Below are 11325 nucleotides of genomic sequence, written 5' to 3'. Positions count from 1 at the left end.
ATTGATGTCCGTGGAGCTTTCAAGTGTATTTGAATAAGAAATTGTTTCCAGTTATGGTTTTGCAATATTGGGAGGGACTTTAAAAAAAAAAAAAAAAGATGCCTTAAAAAATTCTAATTCTACCTAGGAGGAGGAAGAAAATCCATCCCAGACCAGAGACTCCTGACGGCTCATGGCCAGTGACCTGAGATGGGAGGGCTGCCCTGTGGCATCTTCATGCTCCCAGCCAAGGGCCTTTCCTGAGGGACACAGCGGCTTGCTCCTTAAGAACATCGTCAGTGCCCTGTCCTGCTAGTGAAGTCACCTGTGAGCCAGGCTGGAGCAGGTGCCAGAGGCCTTTGTGCCGGCCTCCGCTGGGCCTCGCCCTCCTCTATGCCCAGCTTCTCCGCTGGCCAGCGAGAGGCGTGGGTACAACCTGGTAGCCAGGCCTCTCTGACCTAGTGGGACAAAAACGGAATCATAACTTTTCTGAATTTTGGATAATCTTCAAATTTCTCAAGGTATCACTGGTGATGCTGCTGAGCCCTGGTGGCCAGGGCACAGAACGTGAAGAGGGCGAACGCCCAGCCCTGGATGGACCAGGACGCCAGCGCGCAGCCGCGCCACTCCACCACCTCCGCGAAGTAGTTGGCTGCAGTAATGTACTCAAACAAGCTGCCCCTTGGTATTTTATATCCAGTCTGCCCTGGTTTCCTGAGGTTCCTTAGAACATGATCTGAGTGGATGTTTATCAGAAGGCCAACCAACCACAAGACGAAACCTGTTAGGAATCGGAGGTCGGTGACCCAGTCGTCCGAGTACACGGCGTGCTGGCTCAGGTAGCGGCTCTGCATGTAGCCCTTGTAGGTGCAGAACACGAAGGCCAGGACAAACGAGTAGAGCGGCGTGGGCTTCCCTCCTCGGATCAGAAACGAGAAAATCAAGGTCCTTTGCGCGCAGTGGATGAGGAACATACCCAGGAGGATGCAGTCGGGCCAACGGTTAAGGCGCTCTCTGGCTAGCTCTTTTAAAAGTACTATCTAGGAAATCTTAGTTTTTTTAAGAGAGTATAGCCATTAATTTTTTTCTACACATTAGGCAACAGAAGATTTGTGAAAACAAAATGTATTGATCTCATTTATATGCCCTTGATGAAGGAACACATGCTGGTCTCAGCTCGCTTTCTGTCCACTAATATGAAATCCTTGTCCCTGCTTCCTTGCTGGTAGGTTTTTAGAAGTTCAGTGAGCAATGCAAATCTCCTGAAGGGTGGAAAATTCCCTTGTCACACTGATGCCCTTATCAGCAGCAACCAGATGGAGCTCTGAGAAGGAACATTATCAGTGTTAAATTGCTTTTTTCTCCCCCTGAGTAGAGAGGATTAAAGTATTCCTTTAGAAATGGGTGGCAAGTATACAGATTTAGGAATATTAATATTTTTAAAGTTTGCATTTATAAGTAAGTATATAAAAATAGCATTTCAAAACATTCTATGTTCAAAATGCAACCAAAACCAGTTCAAAATGTTTTGTTTTAAATAAATAGTATACTTTTCTTTCCTGAATTTACTTGCAAAGAATAAGCTTGAAACTTTCCTTTTTTAAAAAAAAAAAATTTAAGATAAGGAATATCTCACTATTAGTGTCGTATGCGTATCTTGGATATAAACTAGTTTATACAGTTTTAGTTGTGACAAATAAAGGGGTGTTTAAGTTTATTAACACTGTTGAAGTAATTTATCACTTAGAATTTTCATTTATATTGTCAAATTGATTGGCTATTTTACTGTTACTGTTTTTGAGTAAATCTTTAGATTCTGCATCAATTTGATTTTTGAAATGTCAATTTACTAATTATTGCTATTCTGTAAGGTAATAATTGCTAAATATATTATAATTTCAGATCTATATGAATACTGTTGTTTAGCAATGTCAATAGTTACACAATGTATTTTAATAAAACTAATTTTAAATGTCCATAAAAGAGACTACTGTTAATTATATGTGTTGTTCATAGTCGCTTTGATGTTAGCAATTTTGTTTCTGAATATTGGTTTCTAGATGCAGTCTAAGCTCCAATGAGTGATAACCATTTCTCTGAAAGAAAAATTGGTATGCCCTTGTGTTTTATAAGCCAGTAACCACCTATTCAGTGGCTAAGAGTACAGATTCTTTTATCAGATTCATATGCAGGTTTATGAAATGTGTGCCAGTTTTTCTCCTTAAGGCCTAGTTTTTAGTATTTGCCAACAGCTGGGATTTTGCAACAATTACACTGTGACGCGTGCAGTTTTGCAGGTAGAAATATGAACATATAAGTAAGGGTAGATAAACTTTTCCCCTTTTTTTATTTCTAAATATCAGATAAAATATGATTATTACTAATACTGCATAAACTATACTTTTGCAAATAATAAGTTTAGCTTGATTCAGACATGTCAATAAAACAAAAAATACCATTTCAACCTAGTGACAGAGATATATTTTAATGCTTTCCTTACAGAACCAATTTGGAAGTTGAATTAATTCATCGAGGAGGGAATTTATGTTCAGGTGGTGCAAACACAGCTGGTAAAAGATCATGTTTAAGTAAGTATTAAACAGTGCTAAATTTTTAAACAATATCTAATTATGTCATTTTTGAAAGCATATAGGCAAAGTGGTCTTTTAATGTATTTTTCAAATTCTTTTTATGTTTTATATAATCAGTGTTAATAATGATTATATGCTTTAAATGGTTAATCTTATACATAGAAGAATCAGGACTAATTTTTAGCTCTTTCTATACTATGATTACTAAGTAAATAATGGCATACTAATTGATCAAATTTACATTGGTTCAGAATTAAAACAATGTATTATTCTCAACTATAAAAAATTGTTCTCAAACTCAAATTCTTTTCAGGAATTCTTATGTTGTCTGGATTTAAGAAAATCTTTTTATAAAGACATTTGTGTCACCTACAGATTCCTATTTAAATAGTTACTGTTAATCAGGAAGACATTTTTTACTGCATTTTGATGTGCATAGATGTATTAAAATTGCAAATGTTTGCTTTTATTTATGAATATGCTTTATATTTTAAAATGAACATGATTCTTCAATACTTTTTCTAAGGGTCTATTTCTGAGAAGCTCATTTGGAACTTAAAGTAGATTTTTCATGAGCATGCTTTTGATGCTATCACTGTGTATTCATTATTTAGAGAATTAATGTGAATAACAGGGGTAATATTATTTAATGTCATGTAGAGCTAATTATTGGTCCCAAATCACTGGAGTTAAAACATTACCTAATGTGATCGACATAGGAAATGAAAATGGTTTAAAACAATGTATTCTTTCGAAAAATGAATATATTTTTAAATGCTAAAATGTTAGTAATTATTTAAAATTATCAATACATATTAGTTTTTTAAATATATGTATATTATTTTACAAAGATATATATGTAATTTTTGAGTATTTCAAAGCAAAGGACTGATCAAAAACACCTTGAAATTTCTAACATAAAGTTACAAACTTCTGTGAAATTTAAACCAAGTTACTTTAAAATTCTAACTAGCTGTGTTAGATTTCAGTATTTTATTTTGGGTTATAACTTGATTCTTAGGAGCTTAAAGGTTTGGGAAGTTATTTTTTACTCAGTATTTAGCACTTAAACCTTACTTGTATCCAGTGGTTTAATGTTTTAAAGGAGAAGTTGTAGATACATAGTTTTAGCTTCTAGTCTGTATGAATTGGGAGAAACTATAATTCCACTTATGTAAATTATTGTTTCTTGTTAATTTGTTGCTTGGTATTGGCGGATAATATTCCAGAAACTGTTATATTAGAAAGTGTTTAGTAAAGGAATTTTAGTTTTATGTTACAAACTACTTTTTTCTTCCTCTGAGGAACTTAAATTTATCCAGAGTCTTGTAAATTATTAATTTATTCAGAATGCTAAAAATAGTAATAAAATTCTACAGCAACCACTTCAATTATCACCCTCAATTTTAATTTAAATTATTAAATGGGTAATTACTTACTTCCTTTCATTTATTTTTATTTTCCCCTTTAGCCAATAAAAGATTACAGTGTACCAGTATAGAAAGGGTCATGATGCAGCTTATTCTAAATAGAAGTTAATATGGTTTTTAGTTTTCTTTTTTCTTATCAATTACGTTAGTTTTTTTCCTCCAGCTTTATTGAGGTATGATTGACAAATTAAAAATTGTATGTATTTAGATTGTACAACATGATTTTTTTGTTTTTAGGTTACATATGCTTTATTATTGTTCAGTTGCTTATGCATTATTTATCCTAATTATTTATAAAAGCAGCTCTGTAAGTCATGTATGCAGAATATGTTGCATGTTGTATAAAATCCCATTATTTTGCAAGTGTATAAATTTAATGTATTTGTTATTTACTCAAGCCTAATTCAAACCTAATATAAGTTGAACACCAGAATGTAAACTGATGGTGTTTCATGGGATCTTAGATCAAATATCTCATTTTTTTCATCTCCCAGTAGAACTTTAATGGTATTACTAAACAAAAATTCTGTATTTTCTCTAGAGCCTACTCATAAGACAGTATTTTCTTTTTCCCGTTCATTACTTTCTGTTACCTTGAGGCGGGAAGCCCCATAAAAAGACCGGCGGGACCCCTAGGCAGGGCCGCTGCTCTCCTCTTAGCACCTGTCCGGTTCCCTGGCCCAGAGGCTCTATCTCACTTTTTGCCTCTAAAGCGGCTAACTTACACCTAGAATTCTATTGGTTCCCTGAGCTCACTTCTGATTGGTTATTTCCTTTGCTCCTGATTGGTTATTACTCTCACTCCTGATTGGTTATTACTCTCACTCCTGATTGGTTATTACTCTCACTTCTGATTGGTCCACTTCCCTAACTTCTGATTGGTCCATTTGTAGTACTTCATTTGCATGGAGCTCACTCCTGGTTGGTCTATTTCTACAAAGCTTGTTCCTGGTTGGTCAACTTCTGTTGTACTTTATTTGCATGTGATGTTGCAAAGCATAAAACTGGCAACCTATAAAAGGCCTGTGTAATGCCGTGCCCGCACCCGCACTGCTAACTTCTGTGTGCTTGCTCCACTATTTAAGCAAATGATAAGGGAAGTTGCATTTTTGGGATAATGTTCCATTGTAAATTCCTAATGAAACTGAAGTTTAGTCAAGAAAAGGTTTAATAATGTATGAAATGATTTGAGTAATACCTGGACACACACCCACGCGCACACCTCAAGGCTGGGGCGGGGGTGGGAAAGAAGGTGGTTCTGTCTACAACAGTGAAAGCAGAAATTATAACTGGCCAAGTTTATACTGAGAAATCAAATTGTCATGGAATAATGCCATTTAGCACTTTCATATTCAAATAAATTTTTGAAGTATTGGGGTAAAAAGACCAATATCCAATTAGAGTAAAAGTTCATTCCTGTATGCCTGGGAAGTTTTCCACAGTAAAAAAAGAGCAAAATTAATTCACATAGCGGCATATTATGGTACTTTAATAATACCTTTGCAGTTTTAAAACTTATAAAGTACTTTCACATAAATTAGCCTTTAGAATGACCATGTGAAATAGGTTTTATCTCTCTTTCATAGAAAAGGAAACTAAAGGTCAGAGCAATTGCCTTGTCAAGTCATACAGTTAGAGAATGTCAGAGCTTGCAATTGAGCCTAGCTCTTTTGACTCAAAATTCTGTTATGTAAGACAAAACTCTTGCCCTTAAGTGTCTCAAAGGGTGCAGAATCTCTAAAAACTTTCACCTATGGGTTTAGTCAAGGATATCCTACTGCACAGTACTGCTTTGGGATCTTTTCAGGCTCTGCTGAGCTAACCTTTGTGCTATCTTGTCTGTTTTCTTTTGCCAGTCTTTCACCATGAATCCTATTTTTGTTTGGGCCACTCCTTCAGACATTTCTTCAAGTCCTGATTCCTTCTTCCTTGGATACTAGTTGGTTCTCCTTTATTTTTCACCAGTTTGCTGGCTAGTTCCCCGTTGTTCCTGATGTGAGCCATCTGCGTCAGCTCCCACATACTACTTTGCTCCTGATTCTTGGGTCAGAACCTTGGACCTCCTTTTATCTACTAGAAGGTTAGGTGTTAAGGACCTTATATTTAGCAGATAAGAATGGTTCTAGATAATTTATTGTAAGAAAGTGTTAAGTTCTAAAGTTGGGTATGGGTAAAGTTCTAGAAAATTTGGAGGTTTGGGACCATATCTAGCTTGTAAAATCAGTGAAGCTTTTGGAGGACATGGTGTTTGAACAAGAGTTCCGTAGATAAGTAAATTTGGAGTTTCTGCTACAAATTGGGATATACGCTGATAAATACCACCAACTTGCTTAGCAACAGATACAGGACAAAGCAGATGCAAAAACTGAAGGTATAACTTTTTATTAAGAATAATATTTTATTAAAGTTACTCAGTTAATTTCTTCATTCAAGTGATTTGAAAGTAGACCTGGAATCACACAGATTCCAGTGAAGTGTACAATCTTTCAACACTTTTTGCCATGATATTCTTAGCTTGTTTCTCAAGAAATTGTAGAAATTAGTGACTGGGGTGGCGGTGGTAGGAAGAGGTGTCATTGATAAATTATTAATATTAGAGGATAATTTTTAACTATTATCTTTAGGTAGATTAATATCTTTCCATATCTTTGGGTTTAAAACTTTCTTCTTATTACTGTAGTTTAACTCAGAAGCCATAGTTCATATCAAAAATGGATTTCATGATTTTTTAGAGAGATTAAAAGTTAAATTTGAGAAAGTTTAACGCAAATCCTTGTTTTGACATTTTCATTTGGGGAGGTTTAATTTAATTTTAGTATACAATGTTTTTAAAAAATGATGCATACAGTGGAGAACTGCTCTTGTATTTATTGTTCATAGAAGGCAATCCCGCTTAGATGTGTGCATGCAACTTAAAATAGTTTTGGTTGCTCAAAGAATGAATTTTTGGCAAATCAGAGTTAGAGAAAATTATTTTGATGTTAATTTCACCCTGCAGTAAGACTCCATAAAGATATTGTTGAATAATATCACAAAATTGTTATTAAGGAGTCTGACATTATTTAACAGTGGTAAAATTCTGATAGCTAAGGCTTACTAAGGACTTTCTCAGATTGAAAAACTATGAATTCTACAAATAGGTTGAATCATGACTTTTGTTCTATTCTTTTTGTTACCCCATAACAAGAGGAAAATTTGGCCACCAAATTATTATAATGGTCAAAGTACATAAATTAATATAAAAATATAGAAACTGCCTTCAGACTCCATTCTTCATGAGTAGGCAGATAGTTTAATGGCAAGTATATTCAATCTTCTTATGGATTCTGTTTCTCACAGTATCCAACCAGAGGATTTTTGTAAGAACTCAGTTTTACAATGTGTGTTCAAGTCTTCATAGACTGTAAATCTCAGCATTACTGTCTACGCTACTTCAGTACTACCATTATCAAATTGAGGTTGGGAGTGGGTAAGGAGACCAGAGCAAGATAAAAGTTAATTTTCAGCCTAGTCTTTTTTTTTTTAAGCACTTAACATTCTTTTGACTTGTTAAAAGGTGAGGTTAGAAGGACAGAATAGAATTCATTCCCAAAGACTGATACAACTTATTTATTACTCATTGGGAACAAAATGCATTGTTAATTTGGAGCGGGCTGTGTCAGAGGTGTGGGTTAAAATTTTGAGCTAAGAGGAGTTAATTCAACTATTCTTCCAGGTCTTTCTGCAGGTCCTATGCTTTTTGGTCCAGGTAGCTAGGCCTTCCTGTGTTAATGATTTGGTTATTCCAGGAGCTAAGTATCACAGACAGTAATTTCCACTGTCAGGGCATAGGAGTCCTGAGATCTTTCCTGGCTTAGAAAAGGGCAGCTCCTTTCTTCTGCAGTGTGATTAGAACCTTCCCCCTCACCCCTTAGCTTGAAATGAGGTGCTCAAATGAGAATTGGATTCATGGAGTATGTCCTCTTTGGTAAAGAGGAGATTAGGAGTCCTAAGAACTGACCTTTTCTTTACCCTTCCTAAGACTACCAGTAGGTGAACGCAGCATTGTGCCCTTCTCCGCCCATATTGTCCTATGCTATGTTGTAATGTTGAAGGGGGAGGCTGCTTGTTGCTTAAACCTTAAAAGTAGGAGGAGAACAATTCTATGAAACTAGTACTATGATACTTGAGGTAACCGGAGAACAATGGCATAATGTGCTTCGGAGTGGAGGCATAGAAACTCCAGGAGGCAGGAGAGGAACCCAGCATGAAAAGTAGGAGAGGACGAAAGACAGCCTTTTCCTTCGGCGTTTTTGTATTTTCACATGGAGGAATAAAAACTAAGTAAGCAAAGTTCATCTCCCTTACCCTGGACTTATATGTCCCTTTATTGACTAGAAGCAACATAGAATACAGTGCTGAAAGGAATTCTGGATTGATTGGAGTTAGAAGATCTGGATTCTAGTCCTATTTGTTATAGGAAAGTCACCTAACTTTTTACCTTATTGTGAAAATGGGGATTATGATACCTGTGCTGACATAGTCATATGTTATGGTTATGACAGATAACCATAACCATATGTCATGATTAATGTAAGGGTCAAATGGTATTAGACACATGAGCTAAAGTATTTTATATATGTGTGTGTATGTATAATTTCATTATTATTACTTTTTTCTTAATCCTTCAAAATTTCTACCATGACTGCTATTTTACTTTGTTCCCTGCCTGCCTTGCCTGGAGTGGTGAGGAATGGGATGAGGAAAGATGAGTCAGCTCCTATTGCCCATGGCATGAATTTCTTGTTTCTTGGGAACCAGAGCTACAGATCTTCCCTTCTTCTTAGTGTTGTGTCCAGACCTCACTTGGGAGCTCCCTCCCATCTTTTCACCGCTAATCTCTCAGGAGAGTGTTGAGGACTAGGGAAGTTGACTCTACCTTAAGAAGTGTATATCCACACCTATTACATTCACCCAAAGATAAATGAGTCAGAACCAATTCCACACTTTGATTATTCACTTAACGGAGAAATTGAGATTTTTTTTCCTTATGGTAATTCAGAGAGTCATTTGGCCAGTTGAAATTTTTTTCATTGACAAATATTTAACCTAGGTAGTAATGGCTACACTGATAGGACTAAAATCTTGAATGATTTGGAAATGTGGACCTGGATAAGTTTATCTTAGGTAAATTGTAACAATACAATTTTAGATAGAACCAATTTATAAAAATCTTTAGGATAACTCTTCCTTTTAATGTATATTTTAATCTTAATGACCAGTATGCATTATACTGAGAAAAAGTCTGCCAGTTTAGATTCCTTATGTGTTTAGAAATAACTGACAGAGACACAGAATTTCCAAGCTGGTTGTGAGCTCAGTACATATCTGTTTCAAAAGCATTTTTCAAAGATTTTAATATATAACAACTTTGAGTTCAGTTTCCTTTAGGTACTCCTCTAGTCATAAAAATTGGCATAATGATATTTCATGTGTGGATGGTATTCATAGTCATACATGTAAAGCTCTTAATTTTAGAAAAAAGTTGGAATTATGTTTTTATTTTATGGATTTTTTTTTTGTAAAATACTCTTAGTTTAATATTGATAAAGACTGAAGGGATGTTGTATCTTACCTTTTTGTTCCATCTGAGAGTCTTCGTGATTAAGTCTGATTTTTTTCAAGGACAAACCAATCTTTCAGTGGTGTTTCCTGCTTTACTAATGATATGTTTCTCTTGTGATTAAGTACATTATAATACCTTAGACTTGTCACAGTTACAAAAAATTTGATTAGGTTTTGCAGGAAATAGTTCACTGTCCCAGGTGAATAGTCACGGCAACCAGAATGAGGAAGAAGATGGGGAGGACAAGTAGGTCAAGCACTGCTTTAGTAATCAGAGTTGAGAGATCAGTCTCTTGGGGCAATGAAATTAGGGCTGATTAATTTGCCTATTTCTTGGTTACTAAGCTAGTGTGTCGTTACAACAGAAAAGGAAGAGTATAAATCCATCGTGAATTTATATGATTTTAAAAAAATAGGATTGGTGACATGTTCATACAATATTCAGCATACCTGAAAATCCAGTTAAGTGTCAAGTACTGTGCTAGCCCGGGAGGTACAAAGAGGAAAAGAAACCACTGTCTTTTTCAGGGAGATACCACCATCTACTATGAGAAGAAAACACATGAGAAATAATTACAGGGCTGTATAAGGAGTGCTAAAATAGCAGGGGTAGAGAATGCATAAAGCAAAGGATGATCACATCTGTCTCAGGTACGGTATTAGAGGAAACTTTACAGAGGAACACTTGAACTAGCTCTTGAAAAATGAATCAGGTTTGCATAGAGAACAAGAAGATGCTATTCTAGGCTGAGAGAACAGCTTGCACAGAGTGAGAAAACACGGCACACTGGGGAATACTTGGTAAAGGAAGGGAGGAAAGAAAGTTAAGTAATAAACAAGAGAAAGAGGACTATCTATGCCTGTTTAAGTGATTCACCAACCAATTATGAGATAATATGAATAGGTTTATTGTTTACAGGGATAAAAGACATAAAGCTGAATGAGCACTCTGTTGAGTAATCCAGTTGAAAAATGATGTGGCCATGAAGTGGAGTCGAAGAGGATGCAGAGAACCAGTAGGAGGCAGAACCAGTAGGATTGGTAATCAGTTGGCTGTGGAGGGCAAGGACTTGGAAGATGACTCCCAAGTTTTCATAAAGATGAGTAGGATGGCAAATGGCTCGCTGCCTGTGTCTTGAATTAATGCTAAAATGAGATAGAAGTCCCAGAAAATACCTTTTTGAAGAACTGAAATTCCAGTAAAGCTAAGGTTCCTTTGGATTATGACCTTCAAGTCCTGTCCCTCCTCTTACCATTCTCTCTAAGCCATCAGGGAATTCTGCAGTCATAAACCTTCTTGAAGTAAATCTGTTTGGACCACACTTCTGCTAGGATCCTGGAGTGTAAGAGGGTGGTCTTAAAGATTTCCCTGGCAGAGGCATCCCTGTTTTGTGGGCAGAGTCAGAAAACACTCGAATCAGGGAGATTAGGGAGCCTTCTCCAACCAGGACTTGTCTACACAGAGTCATATCCCTGCCTGTGGGAGTGCCTTCCATCTGTTTATTCTGCAAGGAAAGAATAATCATAGTGGCAGAAGACTGACTTCTGGTGTCAGCTTGTGCTGAACACAGGAGAAGGGAGATAGATGTCAGGGCTAAGGAAGGAGACAACTGGCCCATGGAAAACAGATTTTTTTCTAAGGGAGAAGCCTAGGAGTAAGGGATTGATACCATGGAAGTGAAGCGTGCTTTGCTCTTGGACCTCAGAAATACTCATCCCAG

At 36.1% G+C, this 11325-nt stretch overlaps 1 pseudogene; it reads right to left on the bottom strand.

Annotated features, from left to right (window-relative positions):
• Positions 1-437: 437 nt before the first annotated feature.
• Positions 438-6004, bottom strand: LOC102519788 (annotated as a pseudogene).
• Positions 6005-11325: the final 5321 nt, after the last annotated feature.

This window comes from Camelus ferus, chromosome 35 (assembly GCF_009834535.1).
Source record: "Camelus ferus isolate YT-003-E chromosome 35, BCGSAC_Cfer_1.0, whole genome shotgun sequence".
Lineage (NCBI taxonomy): Eukaryota > Metazoa > Chordata > Mammalia > Artiodactyla > Camelidae > Camelus > Camelus ferus.
The sequence above is the reverse complement of the archived record's forward strand: the minus strand, read 5'-3'. Positions and strand labels throughout refer to the sequence as shown.